General features: G+C 40.8%; 1 long non-coding RNA gene and 1 pseudogene across 11 annotated transcripts in view; one reads left to right on the top strand and one right to left on the bottom strand.

Moving 5' to 3' along the window:
• Positions 1-17,170, top strand: part of LOC147371271 (uncharacterized) — a 213,010-nt gene that overhangs the window by 91,324 nt on the left and 104,516 nt on the right. The window lies entirely within an intron of this gene.
• Positions 709-1,966, bottom strand: LOC147371272 (HAUS augmin-like complex subunit 8 pseudogene; annotated as a pseudogene).

The raw sequence follows: 17,170 nt of genomic DNA, 5'->3' as shown, positions 1-17,170 counted from the left end.
TCAACTGATACTCAAGTCTGCCTGCAGAGCCCACGCTTTAAAAAGCATGATTTGTTGTTCAGCAGCTCAGTTGTGTCTGACTCTTTGCGACTCCACGGACTGCAGCACGCCAGGCTTCCCTGTCCTTCACCATCTCCCTTGCTCAAAACTCATGTCCATTGAATTGGTGATATTTTACCTAAATATAAGCACATATTTGATTTTTAACTGGGCTCTTAATGACTATCCGCAGGAAAGACGCTCAGACAAGGAAAGTCTGAATCTTTGGGTTTGCTGCAAGAGATGCTGTTTGTGTTTAAACAGAGCAGCTCATTGATGCAAAATGCCAACAGTGAGGAGTTCCACAGCTCTGGGGAGGATCTGAGGGAAGGAGGCCTTGTGTGAACTTGCCAGCTCTGTGGAGAGCAGCCAGGGAGGTTCTGCTGTCTTTCTGCTGCCGGGAGTGGTGCTGAGTGTGCCTCCCTTCCTCTCTCTGGATTTAGGCACCTTCAGTATAAAATGAAGACAGTTGTTTCTTATGTGCTTCAAAGATAATCTTTTGAAGACCCTTCTAGTTCTAAGATTCACGACTATTCATACAACCCTGATTTTTCAAGCGACTTATCTCTAGGGAAAACGAGGCCTCACTGTAAAAAAGTCTGTATCAAGTGCATTGTATATATAAATTGCTGTAATTCAAGAATGACATTGGTTAGAGGCCTCTGGTAATACAATTTCTAAAACAGCCTCCCAGATTGGGGTTGACATATTCACACCGCTGCTCCTGCCTTTTTTTTTTTTTTTCATTGCAAAATAGTTTTTATTTGTTAAATTATCAAATGAGATTATCACACAAAAATAACTATATGGCTAGGCTAAGTGCATAAGGTGCTCAAGTTTTCAGAACATCACAGGTGGGTCGCTGCAGGTTCCCTGTGCCCCCGAAAAAGGGCACAAAATGTGCTTCCTTCCCCACTGGGCACAGGAAGTTCCCCACTTGGATCAGGGACATGGCCTGTGTGTGGATTCATAGCTCTTCGTGGCCCTAGAGGCTCCTGACCTCTCCCCAAGTTTCTCCACCAGTGGCCTCCTTGGGATCAAAAGATCACTGGCTGGGGGCCTTGGGGCCCTGGGCCTCTTCCCAGGCCTCCTGGTTGACTAAGGCTGCCTTCTTACTCGCCTGGGCGGAAAGTTTCAGAACTTGGCTGAAGCTCCTTCTCAGCTCCCTGAGTTCCCTCATCAGGTCTGATGCCTTCGCGTTTTCTTCTGAGCTGCCGATGCCAAGTTATCCCAGCAGACGGCGTGTGGCCATCTATTCCCGCTGCAACTTGTCTAAAAAGAGCTGCCTGTCTCCATCCGGGTGGACGGTTGCACGGGCAGCTCGTGCTGCACGGTGCCCTGGGCCGTCGCGCACGCCTTGTACTGTTCGGGAAGCGGCTGGCCACGGCCTCAAAGGGGCTCAGGACTGCGACCTGCGCGTCCAGGACATCCGCCAGCTCCCTCTTCCTCTGGCATAGGAGAAGTCTGCTCTTCAGCTCCTAAGTCTTTTTCTGGAGTTTCTCCTTCTCTTTGCACATTAATTGTAGGTTCTGTTCTGCCTGTTCTGCGTAGACAGGCTATTCTCCATCTTCACCATCAGCAGGGTCAGAAGGAGCATCTCCGACTCCATCATTCCCATCGCTTTAGAGAGATCTGGGCTCTTTACTTGAAGCAAGGACTGTAGCTCGCCAGGCTCCTCTGTCCATGGAGTTTTCCAGGCAAGAATACTGGAGTGGGCTGCCATTTCCTACTCCAGGGGATCTTCCTGACCTAGGAATTGAACCGTGACTATATACAAAATAGATAACTAATAAGAACCTACAGTATAGTACAGGGAACTCTACTTAATACTCTGTAATGACCTTGTGGGAAAAGAATCTAAAAAAGAGTGGCTATATGTATATGTACAGCTGATTCACTTTGCTGCACACCTGAAACACACCATTGTAAATCAACTATATTGCAATAAAAATTAATTAAAAAATAATGAAACGGTCTCCCAAAGATGCCCTGTCCCTGGTCCCTAGAACCCATGAATGTGATAAGATTTCCCTGCTTGTTATGTTACATTGCACAGTTGATCCTAAAATAAGGAGGTCATACAGGATTATCTGGTAGGCCCATTGTAATCACAAGAGCTCTTAGAAACAAAGAGCTTTCTTTGGCCGGTGGCAGATGAGGCCAAAGTAGGAGACAGGATAGTGGGAGAGATTAAAAGCGCAGAGGAGCACTGGACACAGCATTGTTGGCTTTGGGGATGGAAAAATACTTGTGCCAAGGGATGTGGGCAGCCTTTAGGAGGTGAGAACAGCTCCTGGCTGACAGCTGGTAAGGGACCAGGGACTTCAGTCCTATGAGTTCAAGGAAATGAATTCAGCCAATAGTTTGAATAAGGAAGTGAATTCTTCTCTAAAGCCACTAGATAACCTCCCAGCCTGAACACACCTTGATTTCAGTCTCTTGAGACCCTGATCAGAGAACCAGTGAAAGTGCACTTGGCTTTCTAACCTGCAGAACTGTGAGGTGAAAAATGGATGTTGCTATAAGCTGCTCAATTTGTGGTCTTCTGTTAGATCAACAGATAACCAATGCATGTCCCCATCCATATTTCCTAGAATCCTAATCTTCTGCCTTGAAAGTGAAGTGAAAATGTGAGTCTCTCAGTCATGTCCAAGTCTTTGTGACCCCATGGACTGTAACCCGCCAGGCTCCTCTGTCCATGAAACTTCCCAGGCAAGAATACTAGAGTAGGTTGCGATCCCCTTCTCCAGGGGATCTTCCCGACCCAGGAATCAAACCTGGATCTCCTGCATTGCAGGTGGATTCTTTACTGTCTGAGCCACCAGGGAAGCCCCTTAAATTAGAACCCAGCATGACCTAGATTATACCCCTGAAATTAGAACTCGGCATGGCCTGGGCGCACTTGTGGGTTATCCCACTTAAGTGCTACCTTAACACCAGATCATGTCACATTGTATTATCCTTGGCTGCTCATTACTTGTCTCTTCCATTGGGTTATAAAGCCCTTAAGGAGAGTAGTGTGTCTCGTTGAAACTTCTGTGCATATTTCAGGGCCTTGATATATAGGGATTTCTCAACCAGCACTTGAATGAAAATGAGATATTAACCTATTCCCAGCATGGTAGTTAGCATCCATGGATGCTTTTATTGTTATGTGGATTATACCAGAGACTTTTAATGACTTTCTTAAAAAAAAAAAAAAAATCTCATAATCAGAAACCTTGCCATCAAGGAAAACCACTGGTTGAAATGTAAAAGAGCAAATTTAAGCTCTGACTACATTTCTAACAAGCAGAGTATTTATGGTAATTTTATCAATTAATGTTTTCTCCAAAGCACTATAGCTTCAGGAAGCAAAATAACAGTACCTATTACATACTAAAAACCAAGCTGCAGGGCTAGCATAGCTATATAATTTTTCAGGATCAACCATTCTTACTAATTTTTATTGTCTTCAGTGCAGTGAATTCAGTTGTTATATTTTCTGGTTCCCAATAACCAAAAATGTTTTGACTCCATTTCTAAGTTTCAAAAAACTTTAAAAAAATGTCTATTAGTTGAAAGGAGAACATAAGACTTATGGGAAATCCAGATTCTTTTTATTGGCCTAGAGTTGATGTGAAGATGTGGGGACAGAGCTGAAGTAGTATAATGGAGTCCTAAGTGACATGAGACTAAGATTAGAACTGGAGTCATTGTTGTGAAGAGTCAAAATTATACCAGACGCTGGAGTTGAAACAGTGAAGTAGTAATGGAAAAGAAATATCAAGATCAATAGCTAAAAACGGAACAGGACTAAGGTTTTGAATGGCAGATTGGTGCTTGGTATATATTATAAGAGTGAGTATTCTTTGTGGACATAGAGCATATTAGTTATGTCCTTAGGAAGCTCAAGTCCTAAACATGTATTAGCTAGTCCTGAAGCAGTGTGTGTGTGTGTGTGTGTGTGTGTGTGTGTGTGTGTGTGGAGGGTGAAAGACAGGCAATTCATGGACAGGTGTCCATGCAAGTTGGAGCTGAGTGGGAAGATGTTTTTGAATGAAAAAACAAATTGTATATGGATACAAGTTGATTCCTGCTTCTTATAGTGAGTTCTGCAACTTTTATCTAAACAGATTACTCTTGACAAACTTGTGGACTAGAAGGAATGTTTTTGATGTGAAGTGTTATTTTTTGCTGTGGGAAAAGGAAGGTCTTTGGTAAAACTAGGGATGTGACTCTTGGGCTCAATTCAGGAAAGTACATACCCCGGCAGCACAGCTCTAACACCTGCTCAGTCGGTGTTTTGGAGTCTTCTGCTACCCTAGTAGTACTCTACAGTGCTTCAGACCTGATGCTGAAATTTTGGGGGTCATCTCTGTAAATAATAAAGTCCCACCCTGTAGACTGCACCTCAGTTTGTATTATGTCTAGTTGGAAAATCTACGGACATTGCACAACTGTCTTCTCTCCCTTTGGGTTTCTTCCAACACCAGGTCATGGCCCATTTTTCTCTTAAAAAATAGTTGGAAGGAGCTGAGTTTAGTTTTAATTGCAAAAATTGGGTAAACGTCACCGATATTATTGATCAGATGGAACTGTTTTTATTCCTGATAAGAAATTATGAGCCAGTGGCGTGAGAGCTTTGGCTGGAACTTTGAAATCTCTTAGGTCCTAGGAATAGGCTCAGCAAGCCAGATACTGGTCTTTTTCTCTGGGTGCAGGGTTCATTTTTTATTTGTGCCAGAAGTTGTTCTTTGGTGTTTTAAATTCATGCTATTGTGCTTTGATTACAGTAAGAACTTCATTGCTGTTAATTATTGATGAAGGGGATGATGGCGATGTAATCTCATGAGACCAGGTGCCTTAACAGGCTTTCAGCTTTGTTCCCCATTCCCACTCAACCTAGCATGGCTTTCTCCTGGTGTTTTCTATGTTATCAACGTCTCAGATCATTAAAGAGAAATGCAAATTAAAAAAGCTTACCAGAAATTGTCCAGTGCCTGACTTCATAAAGTAACTGTCTTGTGGGATCCTGGGGTGCCACTCCGTGTCTGATTGGACACTTTTTGTCTACCTGGAGTGGTCGGTAACTGAAAGCATTGCTAGGGAATCTTAATACTTTGCTTTTGGGTTATTATTTACTGTAATATGTAAAATTTAACCACTTCAGTGTCTGATATCAAAGGTAGTCCACCATTTGCCAAATACTGTGTTAAATGCTAAAAACAGATCAGTAAAGAAAACAGACAAGTTCTCGAGCACTTATATTTTAATCAGAAAGACAGGCCGTAATTAAATAAAGCAAGAAATAAGTACTATTAAGATAAAAAAGAAGCCACTGGGAAGCAGAGGGGTTAGTCACTAAAGCATTGTGAATTCCTAAGAAGGTGGGTAAAAATCTATCTATGATAATCATAATAAAATAAGGTACAGTAGTAGGGCATATGGAGAAGGCAATGGCAACCCACTCCAGTGTTCCTGCCTAGAGAATCCCAGGGACGGGGGAGCCTGGTGGGCTGCCGTCTATGGGGTCGCACAGAGTCGGACATGACTGAAGTGACTTAGCAGCAGTAGGGCATATGGCTACAGAGCTTTTGAGAAATTGCTGCTTACTACAATGGCTTGCTTCTTCCTTCAGCTTTTCCTTTCATTCTTTTTTAAAGTTTTCCTATTTATCTTAGAATTGATCCAATCTAATTTCCTTCACTTATGTAGGAGAAGAAATTGTGGCTCAGAGAAGTTACCTGACTTACTCTGGGTTTTGCAGCTAGTTACAGCTAATTATAAGTAGCTAGTGCTCACCCCTGTGGATTTCCAATGAATCTCTGTGCATCTCTCTGCTTCTAATTTATAAAATTCCAAATCTGGACTTTTATGGTCTCAGTAATGTGTCTCCTTTGCAGTAGTTTTTTCTTTTTTTAAAAATCTTAATAGTACTTATCACTTGCTTTATTTAATTATTGCTTGTCTTTCTAATTAAAATATAAATGCTATGAGACTTTATCTATTTTCTATACTGATGTATCTCAGGATAGCCTGATATATCACAAGTTCTCCAGGCTCCAGGGCTTAACCTTCTATTTAATACCTAATGACAATTTACAGGCCCCCTTTGCACTCCCAAATTATCAAAAAATCTAGCCTTTAATGGGCTCTCAAGTCTGGCTTCATGTTCTAGGCTTTTCTGTGGGTGGACTCTGGAGATTTCACAACTGCTTGTCCTGGCTGCTGAGAATCTCTCAGTGTGGACACAGTTCGCTTTCTCAGCCCTTCTAAGACCAGGCTACCTAGTTTACAAAACTTTGCCAATGATTTGAGGATGACCGAAGAGAATTATTCTGCAGAAAAGAAAAGTAACCTGAAAGCTAGCTATCACTAGAGTTCATTGGTCAAGCCACTCAAAAGAGGCCTCTTATTGTTCTCTTAATCTTTCACACTTCCTCTAAGCCCTGCTGCCATGTTGCAGGGACCTTAACAAATCTGGTCAGGATTTGTTGGACGGATGCACAGAGGAGCCTGGCAGGCTACAGTCCAGGGGGTCGCAGAGTCAGCCGCGGCTGAGCGCATGCACGCCATCCTGTACGGTAGCCTTTGACCGCGTCTCCCCTGCCTGGCCTAATGGCCCAGGCCATCGGGTCTCCATTGGCTCTAGAGAGTTATGGAAGTCCCTTCTTCTCCCAGAGAGCACTTCAGTCCACGTTGATGACAGCCTTTGACGAAATCGTACAGAGCAGTTTACTCTTCATGGTCTCATGTTTTCCATGCTGGACTTGAATTTAGGGTTTCTTTTCACATAATCAAATGCTCTAAGAATTTTATCCAAGACAAAAGAGGATCCCTTGCCCACTCACTATGAATGATGCCTCCACTTCTGGCTAAATTTTAAAAATATAAAACTAGCAGAAAAAACTCGTTGGCATCTTTGAAATAACTATCTTACATACTTAACAACCAGCTATCACAATTTCAGCCTTACCACGTCAGGTTTCTGAACAGCTTCTTATATGACTTCTAGAAATTCTCCACTTCTTCTGGGCTAGTTGCCTCCCGTCACCATCTTCAAAACTTGTTTCAAAACCCAATCATTTTTGGAAGCCTGGTTAGCCCTACATCCTTTTAATCAACACTTTATTCTTAGCACTTATGTGTTCAGTTTGTGTGAGGACATTTGGTCACATTTCATCATTTGTACCTGTGTATTCTCCCAGTTAGAACAAAGAACACAAACGCTTTAAAGACAGATACTTTGTTTTAAGAACCCTTCTCTCTCTGTTTGACAACAATGCCTATTTAGTATTCAACAAATACAACATTGTCTTGTCGGACTGAAATCTCCTGTTTACCCCCAAACACTGCCAAAGGCCTTATTAGATTTACTGCGTTGCTTTCTGTTGTGACAGTGTCTTTCATTTCACCTTCACTGAATTTGTCCCAAGTTCAGTAGCCACGGCTTGTCATATGGATTTGGCCATGCCATCCAAGTAAAATGCCCATTCAAGAGGTTGTTTAATCTCACTTGACATGAGAAAATGTAATCTTCAACTTTCATACTATGATTTTCTATTGCATAGCCCAAGGGGGAAATAGCATGCTGAAATTCCAGAGAGGGAACTGAGGCCAGGGTGTCACATCAGCAGTGCTTTTTGTAGGTGGGGGGTGCTGGCGGTCTTAACTGGCAGTGCATGCATGCGTGCTCAGTCTACGCCCAACCCTTGGTCAGACCATGGACCGTAGCCCGCCAGGTTCCTCTGTCCATTGGATTTTCCAGGCAAGGATATTGGAGTGGGTTGCCATTTCCAGCACTGGGAGTCCTCCTGATCCAGGATCGAACCCACGTCTCCCGCATCTCCTGCGTTGCAGGCAGATTCTTTACTGTTGAGCCACTAGGGAAGCCTAACTAGACAGAAAATGAAAGTGAAATCGCTCAGTCGTGTCTGACTCTTTCAGACCATGGACTATACAGTCCATGGAATTCTCCAGGCCAGAATACTGGAGTGGGTAGCCCTTCCCTTCTCCAGGGGATCTTCCCAACCCAGGAATCGAACTGGGATCTCCTGCATTGCAGGTGGATTCTTTACCAACTGAGATTTCAGGGAACTGGGCAGAGGGAACTGTAATTAGAGATTGAAAAGGTGGTGGAGGGAAGTGTATGTGCAAAAGGAGAACACCTACTGGTGGGTCTTCTTGAAAGAAGGAAGATGAGCTAAGGAAGGGAAGCTGAAAAACCTGGGCCACTATAGCCTCAGGCCCCACTGTGGCCTGAAAAACACCCAACATGCAAGGAGGAGGTGGAGAGATGGAGTCAAGGAGTGAGGACTAAATTTTGCAGGTCCACACTGAGATGGAGAAGTAGCTGAACTCAGTGTCTGTGTTATTGAAATTTTTTAAGTCAATAAAATAAAATGGTAACATATCTAATAAATGTCCTTATCCACCCCAGTGCTTAGCCCCACTCTACCTTTTTTGAATACCATGTAAAAATTCAAGGAACTTTGATTTTCCAGTGTTTAGATTCATAATTATGCTATTTGATAGTTATATTACTTACTCTAAGGTTTTTCTTATCAGAAGAAGGATATATATCTCTGATTAGGAATAAACAAAATTAATTCATGATAGAAATCTAAGACCTTCACATCTACAGTGGTTTTCGTGTTAAGCAAAACTACTTCTCTGGGTGTCAAAACATGTGCTATACATAATTGATGCAATTGACACATAGCTCACAGAATCCAGAGATCTATTTAGAGCCAAATATTTTAGGTTCTGGCTTTCCCTGGTGGCTCAGTGGTAAAGAATCCACCTGCAATGCAGGAGACATGGGTTCGATCCCTGGGTCAGGAAGATCCTCTGGAAGGAGGGCTCGGCAAGCCACTCCAGTATTCTTGCCTGGAGAATCCCATGGACAGAGGAGACTGGCAGGCTGCGGTCCATGGGGTCACAAAGAGTCAGATGCAACTGAAGCGATAGAACATGCTAGCATCTTAGGTTCCAACCCCACCTCTACTCTTACTTAACTTAGTCATGTAAGTTCCTTAGCCTCTTGAAGTCTCATTTTCCGTTTTAAATGAGACTGGTGATAAAAGTATTTATCTTATAGGAGTGCTGAGAGTTTAAAATGAGTCAGTATGTATAAATGCTCATAGAAGAATGCCTGGCATACAGCGCCAAATAAATGTTCATTATTATTTTAATTATACTCCTATTTTCTTCTTTTGCAGTGAGTTCATGTTGAGGTGCTTAAAGGTGTAGATTTCATTGTTAATCAACTTTACAAATACAAAAGCTGAACTTTTTTTTCTTAAGAATATATGTGTTTGTCCTATAGCTGATTCATGTTGGTGTTTGACAGAAAACAACAAAATTCTGTAAAGCAATTATCCTTTAATTAAAAAAATAACTAAAAAAAAAAAAAAAGAATGTGTATGCCCAGCAGTGGGATTGCTGGGTTGTACGGGAGTTCTATTTCCAATTTTTTTAGGAATCTCCACACTGTTCTCCATAGTGGCTGTACTAGTTTGCATTCACACCAACAGTGTAAGACGGTTCCCTTTTCTCTGCACCCTCTCCAGCATTTATTGCTTGTAGACTTTTTGATAGCAGCCATTCTGACTGGTGGGAGATGGTACCTCATTGTGGTTTGCATTTCTCTGATAATGAGTGATGTTGAGCATCTTTTCATGTGTTTGTTAGCCATCTGTATGTCTTCTTTGGGGAAATGTCTGTTTAGTTCTTTGGCCCATTTTTTGATTGGGTCATTTATTTTTCTGGAATTGAGCTGCAGGAACTGCTTGTGTATTTTTGAGATTAATTCTTTGTCAGTTGGCTCGTTTGCTATTATATTCTCCCATTCTGAAGGCTGTCTTTTCACCTTGCTTATAATTTCCTTCGTTGTGCAAAAGCTTTTAAGTTTAATTAGGTCCCATTTGTTTATTTTTGCTTTTATTTCCATTACTCTGAGAGGAGGGTCATAGAGGATCCTGCTGTGATTTACTGAGGAAACCAGAACTGAAATAGACATGTGTACCCCAGTGTTCATCTCAGCACTGTTTACAATAGCTAGGACATGGAACCAACCTAGATGTCCATTGGCAGATGAATGGATAAGAAAGCTGTGGTATATATACACAATGGAATATTACTCAGCCATTAAAAAGAATGCATTTGAACCAGTTCTGATGAAATGGATGAAACTGGAGCCTATTATACAGTTAAGTAAGTCAGAAAGAAAAACACCAATACAATATATTAACGCATATATATGGAATTTAGAAAGATGGTAACAATGACCCTATATGCGAGACAGAAGAGAGACCCAGATGTAAAGAACAGACTTTTGGACTCTGTGGGAGAAGGCGAGGGTGGGATGATTTGGGAGAATGGCATTGAAACATGTATATTATCATATGTGAAACAGGTCGCCAGTCCAGGTCCGATGCATGAGACAGGATGCTTGGGGCTGGTGTACTGGGATGACCCAGAGGGATGGGATGGGGAGGGAGGTGGGAGGGGGTTCAGGATGGGGGACACATGCACACCCATGGCTGATTCATGTCAATGCATGGCAAAACCACTATAATATTGTAAAGTAATTAGCCCCCAATTAAAATAAGTTAATTTAAAAAATGTGTATGTGACATACATATGGATGCTTGTGTGTATATTTATTTGTGCACATACATATGGTGATGTTTAAGTGTCTGCTAGTTTATTTTCACAATACTCAACAATGGATTAAATTTTCTTCTTTGGTAGTTCTGAAAATATTCTACCCATGGGGCAAGGTCTTTCTCAAAGTAACCACCATGGATAGAATGTAATTCAAATGCGGGAGCAATTTCAGTGAAGGTGTGAGCCCACAGACTTCCTTTTATATTAGGGCCAAAGGAACAATTTGACTTTCTCTTTGTTATGTTTCAAATGCATCTCAAGCTGTACTGGGAATATCACTGTAAAATAAAGAGGATCTTGCAATTCAGCACCTCCTACACACAGCTAATTAAACAGAAAGAGAGGCAAGGAGCAGACAAGAATCAAGCTCATAAATATTCCACATTTTTATTAATAACATACAAATGAGCTTAATTAAAGGTGCCTTTTCTGTGAGTAACAATCTCACACAGTTTGTTCCCTTGTCCAGGGAGTGAGTGGAAGTGTCCTGGAATTTTAATATGAGGAGATTGCTTTTGGCTTAACAGACTTCTCTAGTCACTGTTTTTTAGTCTTTCAGAAAAACCGTAGCTGTTTTCCCAGTTTCTAGGATCCAAGTGATGAAATGAAAGACCCGCTTTCCTCTGAGCTCTAGATAAGTCTGGCCACTTAAAACCTTTCAAATCAAATCCGTATAATTCACAAAGGTCTCATTTGGGTCTCTGTATATCATCTATTCTCATTGACCCCTTGTTGTACTGACTCAGATTTGTGAGTATATATTTTCCTGTGATTATTTCTATTTTATTAAAAATTGTTTTTGTTTTTGGCTGCACTGGGTGTTTTTTGCTGCGCGAGGGCTTTCTCTAGTTGCAGTGAGAGGGGGCTATTCTCTAGTTATGGTGGTTTCTTTTGTTGCAGAGCGTGGGCTCTAGGATGTTTGGACTTCAGTTCGAGCATGGGCTTAGTGGAGACTTCCTGGATGAGGGATTGAACTTGTGTCACCTGCCACCCATGTCCCCTAGCCGCCATATTCTTAACCACTGAGCCACCAGGGACGTCCCCATGATTGTTTTTAAAAAGTCTGTTTGCCTCCCTAGGTACAAGCTCCTGAGATCAAGGACTCCGTGTATCTTGTTCACATTTCATTTCCAATGCTAAGCTCCCTTCTGATGTGTGGTTGGTTCTTTGTGATTTGGTGTGTGTGTGTGTTAGGAGTTTGTAACTGATTCTTCTTTTTATAATTGCAAAATAATTGACACACGATGCAATTTAAATTTTGAAGTGCGTATTTTCATGTGTTTTGACAAACATATGGAGTCATGTAATTTTTACCAGGATCAAGATAAAGAACAGTTCCATCACTTTTAAAGTTCTCTCCTTCCTCTGTGCCATCAATCCCTTACTTTGTTTTCATCCCCAGCTCCTGGAAATCAATTTGTTTTCTGTTCCTATAGTGTTGCCTTTTCTAGAATATCATATAAATGGTCTCATACAGTGGGTAGTCTTTTGTGCCTGTCTTCTTTCCCTTAGCATAATGCTTTTGAAATCCATCCATGTTGTTTTGTATATTAGTAATTTGCTCCTTTTTAAAACTGAGAAGAAATAGATTCTTAATAATTATTTGTTGACTATGTAAAAAGGAATACAGATCTAGAAGAAACATCTGCTAACAGATTAATTGAGAAATTGTAAGCATCTTTATCCAAAGGAATTGCTGATTGCCTGGATAATATGTCAATTATCTTTTAATGGTAATCCTAGGTTTTAATACTAGGTCTTGTTTTTATCTTTAGATTTCTTAATGGAGTAGTTTTCCAGGATAATTAGAATGTTTAAGTACCATCCCTAGTGGAAATGAAGTCATAATCTGTTTCTGTGTTACCGTGGACTTAGCATCTAGATATTGTTCCATGAAATCCCCAGCAGGGTACCTGCCATACACATGAGGGAGGCTCACATCTTCAGTGTGGATTATTGGGCATTGAACTTTCCAAAGTAAAAATTTAATGTTTCAGCTAAAAATGTGTGATAATAATTATATTATCCAAATATTATCCAAACATATTATCCAAACATCCAAATAATTTTATTTGGATGTTTGACAGGAGAATTTAAAATAGATTGTTTGCCCAAGCTTAGCCTTAGAAAAATAAAAAATTAATATTGGATCCTTCCTAAAAATTTTATCTTGAATCCTTGAAGAGTATTTTCCTCATACTTACCTGGACTATAATAAGGAGAACTTTGATACTTTGAGGAGTGCTGAGTCACTGAGATGAGAGGAAAATCAGGTCTGTCTTTTCTAATGACATAAAAGGTCAAGGAGAGACAAAATGTAAAAGGAGAGAGGATGAGATGAAGAATGAGATCTGGAATCAGTATATTAGTCAAGTGATTTAACCTCTTGTGACAGTGATATTTTCTGATAAAATTGGGGTAAGTCATGAAATCCTGCCTATCTCTCAGGTTGCTGATTTTTTTTTTTTTTTTTTTACATTTTCAGTGTAATCACAAATGCAGCTAGCAACTACCTTCTCTGAGATTGCCTGCTCTTTTCCTAGAGACAGTCCTGTATGGTATCTGAACATGTTGCCTTCTTCTCTAACTCAGCAGTAGAAATCACTGCGGGGAAAACTCTTCATTTACTGTTTGCATACATGTCTCCATTAGCACATAGGAATCCTTTTCTTAATTTTTATTTTCAGTATATTAAATTTACTCATAAAAACATTCTAAAAATGTACATTTTTTCCTTTCCAACAAAGTATAATAAAACATCTTACTATATTTTATTATAAACAGAATAGTTGACATCTACATTTCAAAATCAAATTAGCAGAATATTGAATATGTACAAAACTGTATCTTTTTAAATATAAAATTACATGCAATTTTGTAGAATTGACATAAAAGGATGGCTCAATAATGGGAGAATTTTCCTTCATTCCTAAAAAGAAAATATGTCCAATGGAAGCTGTGAAGATTCTTGAGTACAAGAGGAAGAATGTACAGAAATCTTGTTATTTAAAAAAAAAAAATTGATTTTAACTCAAAAAGTATATGTGACAATATACGAGTTTAGTCTGTGGAATTCTCTGTATTTGGTATGGAAAATGATTAAATGCATGGTAATTTTCTTAGTATCTTTCTTTTTACTTATTATTTACCAGGCACTGTGCTAAGATGTGACATGCATTATCTCATTTAGCCTTCACTCCCAATTATAGGGGAATGGAATGCAAAAGTAGTAAGTCAAGAAGCACCTGGAGTAACAGGCAAATTTGGCCTTAGAGTACGGAATGAAGCGGGGCAAAGGCTAATAGAGTTTTGCCAAGAGAACGCACTGGTCATAGAAAACACCCTCTCCCAACAACATAAGAGAAGACTCTCCACATGGAAATCACCAGAAGGTCAACACCGAAATCAGATTGATTATATTCTTTGCAGTCAAGGATGGAGAAGCTCTATACAGTCAGCAAAAACAAGACCAGGAGCTGACTGTGGCTCAGATCATGAACTCCTTATTGCCAAATTCAGACTTAAATTGAAGAAAGTAGGGAAAACCACTAGACCATTCAGGTATGACCTAAATCAAATCCCTTATGATTATACAGTGGAAGTGAGAAATAGATTTAAAGGACTAGATCTGATAGAGTACCTGATGAACTATGGATGGAGGTTCGTGACATTGTACAGGAGACAGGGATCAAGACCATCCCCATGGAAAAGAAATACAAAAAAGCAAAATGGCTGTCTGAGGAGGCCTTATAAATAGCTGTGAAAAGAAGAGAAGTGAAAAGCAAAGGAGAAAAAGAAAGACATAAGCATCTGAATGCAGAGTTCCAAAGAATAGCAAGGAGAGATAAGAAAGCCTTCTTCAGCGATCAATGCAAAGAAATAGAGGAAAAAAACAGAATGGGAAAGACTAGAGATCTCTTCAAGAAAATTAGAGATACAAAAGGAACATTTCATGCGAAGATGGGCTCAATAAAGGACAGAAATGGTATAGAGCTAACAGAAGCAGAAGATATTAAGAAAAGGTGGCAAGAATACACAGAAGAACTGTACAAAAAAGATCTTCATGACCCAGATAATCATGATGGTGTGATCACTCACCTAGAGTCAGACATCCTGGAACATGAAGTCAAGTGGGCCTTAGAAGGCATCACTACAAACAAAGCTAGTGGAGGTGATAGAATCCCAGTTGAGCTATTTCAAATCCTGAAAGATAATGCTGTGAAAGTGCTGCACTCAATCTGCCAGCACATTTGGAAAACTCAGCAGTGGCCACAGGACTGGAAAAGGTCAGTTTTCATTCCAATCCCAAAGAAAGGCAATGCCAAAGAATGCTCAAACTACTGCACAATTGCACTCATTTCACATGCTAGTAAAGTAATGCTCAAAATTCTCCAAGCCAGGCTTCAGTAATACGTGAACCGTGAACTTCCAGATGTTCAAGCTGGTTTTAGAAAAGGCAGAGGAACCAGAGATCAAATTGCCAACATCTGCTGGATCATCAAAAGGGCAAGAGAGTTCCAGAAAAACATCTATTTCTGCTTTATTGACTATGCCAAAGCCTTTGACTGTGTGGATCACAATAAACTGTGGAAAATTCTTCAGGAGATGGGAATACCAGACCACCTGACCTCCCTCTTGAGAAATCTATATGCAGATCAGGAAGCAACAGTTAGAACTGGACATGGAACAAGAGACTGGTTCCAAATAGGAAAAGGAGTATGTCAAGGCTGTATATTGTCACCCTGTTTATTTAACTTATATGCAGAGTATATCATGAGAAACACAGGGCTGGAAGAAGCACAAACTGGAATCAAGGTTGCCGGGGGACATATCAATAACCTCAGATATGCAGATGACACCACCCTTATGGCAGAAAGTGAAGAGGAACTCAAAAGCCTCTTGGTGAAAGTGAAAGTGGAGAGTGAAAAAGTTGGCTTAAAGCTCAACATTCAGAAAATGAACATCATGGCATCCAGTCCCATCACTTCATGGGAAATAGATGGAGAAACAGTGGAAACAGTGTCAGACTATTTTTTTGGGCTCCAAAATCACTGCAGATGGTGATTTTAGCCATGAAATTAAAAGACGCTTACTCCTTGGAAGGAAAGTTATGACCAACCTAGATAGCATATTCAAAAGCAGAGACATTACTTTGCCAACAAAGGTCCATCTAGTCAAGGCTATGGTTTTTCCAGTGGTCATGTATGGATGTGAGAGTTGGATTCTGAAGAAAGCTGAGCACTGAGGAATTGATGCTTTTGAGCTATGGTGTTGGAGAAGACTCTTGAGAGTCCCTTGGACTGCAAGGAGATCCAACCAGTCTATTCTAAAGGAGATCAGTCCTGGGTGTTCATTGGAAGGCCTGATGCTAAAGCTGAAACTCCAGTACTGTGCCACCTCATGCGAAGAGTTGACTCATTGGAAAAGACCCTGATGCTGGGAGGGATTGGGGGCAGGAGGAGAAGGGGATGACAGAGGATGACATGGCTGGATGGCATCACCAACTTGATGGACATGAGTCTGAGTGAACTCTGGGAGTTGGTGATGGACAGGGAGGTCTGGCTTGCTGCGATTCATGGGGTCGCAAAGAGTCGGACATAACTGAGCGACTAAACTGAACTGAACAGTTCTCTATAAATGACAGAAATGGTAGAGGCCTAGTAGACACTGAAGAGATCAAGAAGAGATGGAAAGAATACACAAAACTGTACAAAAAAGATCTTAATGAACTGATAACTATGATTGCGTGGTCTACCACCTGGAACCAGACCTTCTGGAGAGTGAAGTCAAGTGGGCCTTAGGAGCCACTGCTGTTAATAAAGCTAGTGGATGTGATGGAATTCCAGAACTATTCCAAACCCTAAGGGATGATGCCATCAAGGTGTTGCATTCAATATGTCAGCAAATCTGGAAGAGCCATCAATGACCAGAGAACTGGAAAAGGTCAATCCTCATCTCAGTTTCCAAGAAGGGTAGTACTAAAGAATGTGCTAACCATTGAACAATTGGACTCATCTCCCATGCTAATAAGGTCATGCTTAAAATCTTGCATGCTAGGTAGGCTTCAGAATTATGTGAACCAAGAACTTCCAGATGTCCAAGCTGCGTTTAGAAAAGGAAGAGGAACCAGAGATCAAATTGCCAACATTTACTGGATCATAGAGAAAGCTAGGGAATTCCAGAAAAACATCAACCTGTGTTTCATTGACTATGCTAAAACCTTTGACTGTGTAGCTTATAACAAACTGTGGAAAGCTCTTAAAGAGATGGGAATACCAGGCCATTTTACCTGTCTCCTGAGAAACCTGTATAGGGGTCAAGAAGAACTAGTTTGAACCCTGTGTGGAACAACTGATTGATTCAAGCTTGAGGAAGGAGTACGGCAGGGCTGCCTGCTGTCACCCTGTTTGTTTAGCCTGTATACTGAGCACATCATGAGAAATGCTAGGCTGGATGAGTTACAAGCTGGAATCAAGAC

The sequence above is a fragment of the Bos grunniens genome, chromosome 5, assembly GCF_055505025.1.
Source record: "Bos grunniens cultivar Pamir isolate PY7600 chromosome 5, Bosgru_T2T1.0, whole genome shotgun sequence".
Lineage (NCBI taxonomy): Eukaryota > Metazoa > Chordata > Mammalia > Artiodactyla > Bovidae > Bos > Bos grunniens.
The sequence above is the reverse complement of the archived record's forward strand: the minus strand, read 5'-3'. Positions and strand labels throughout refer to the sequence as shown.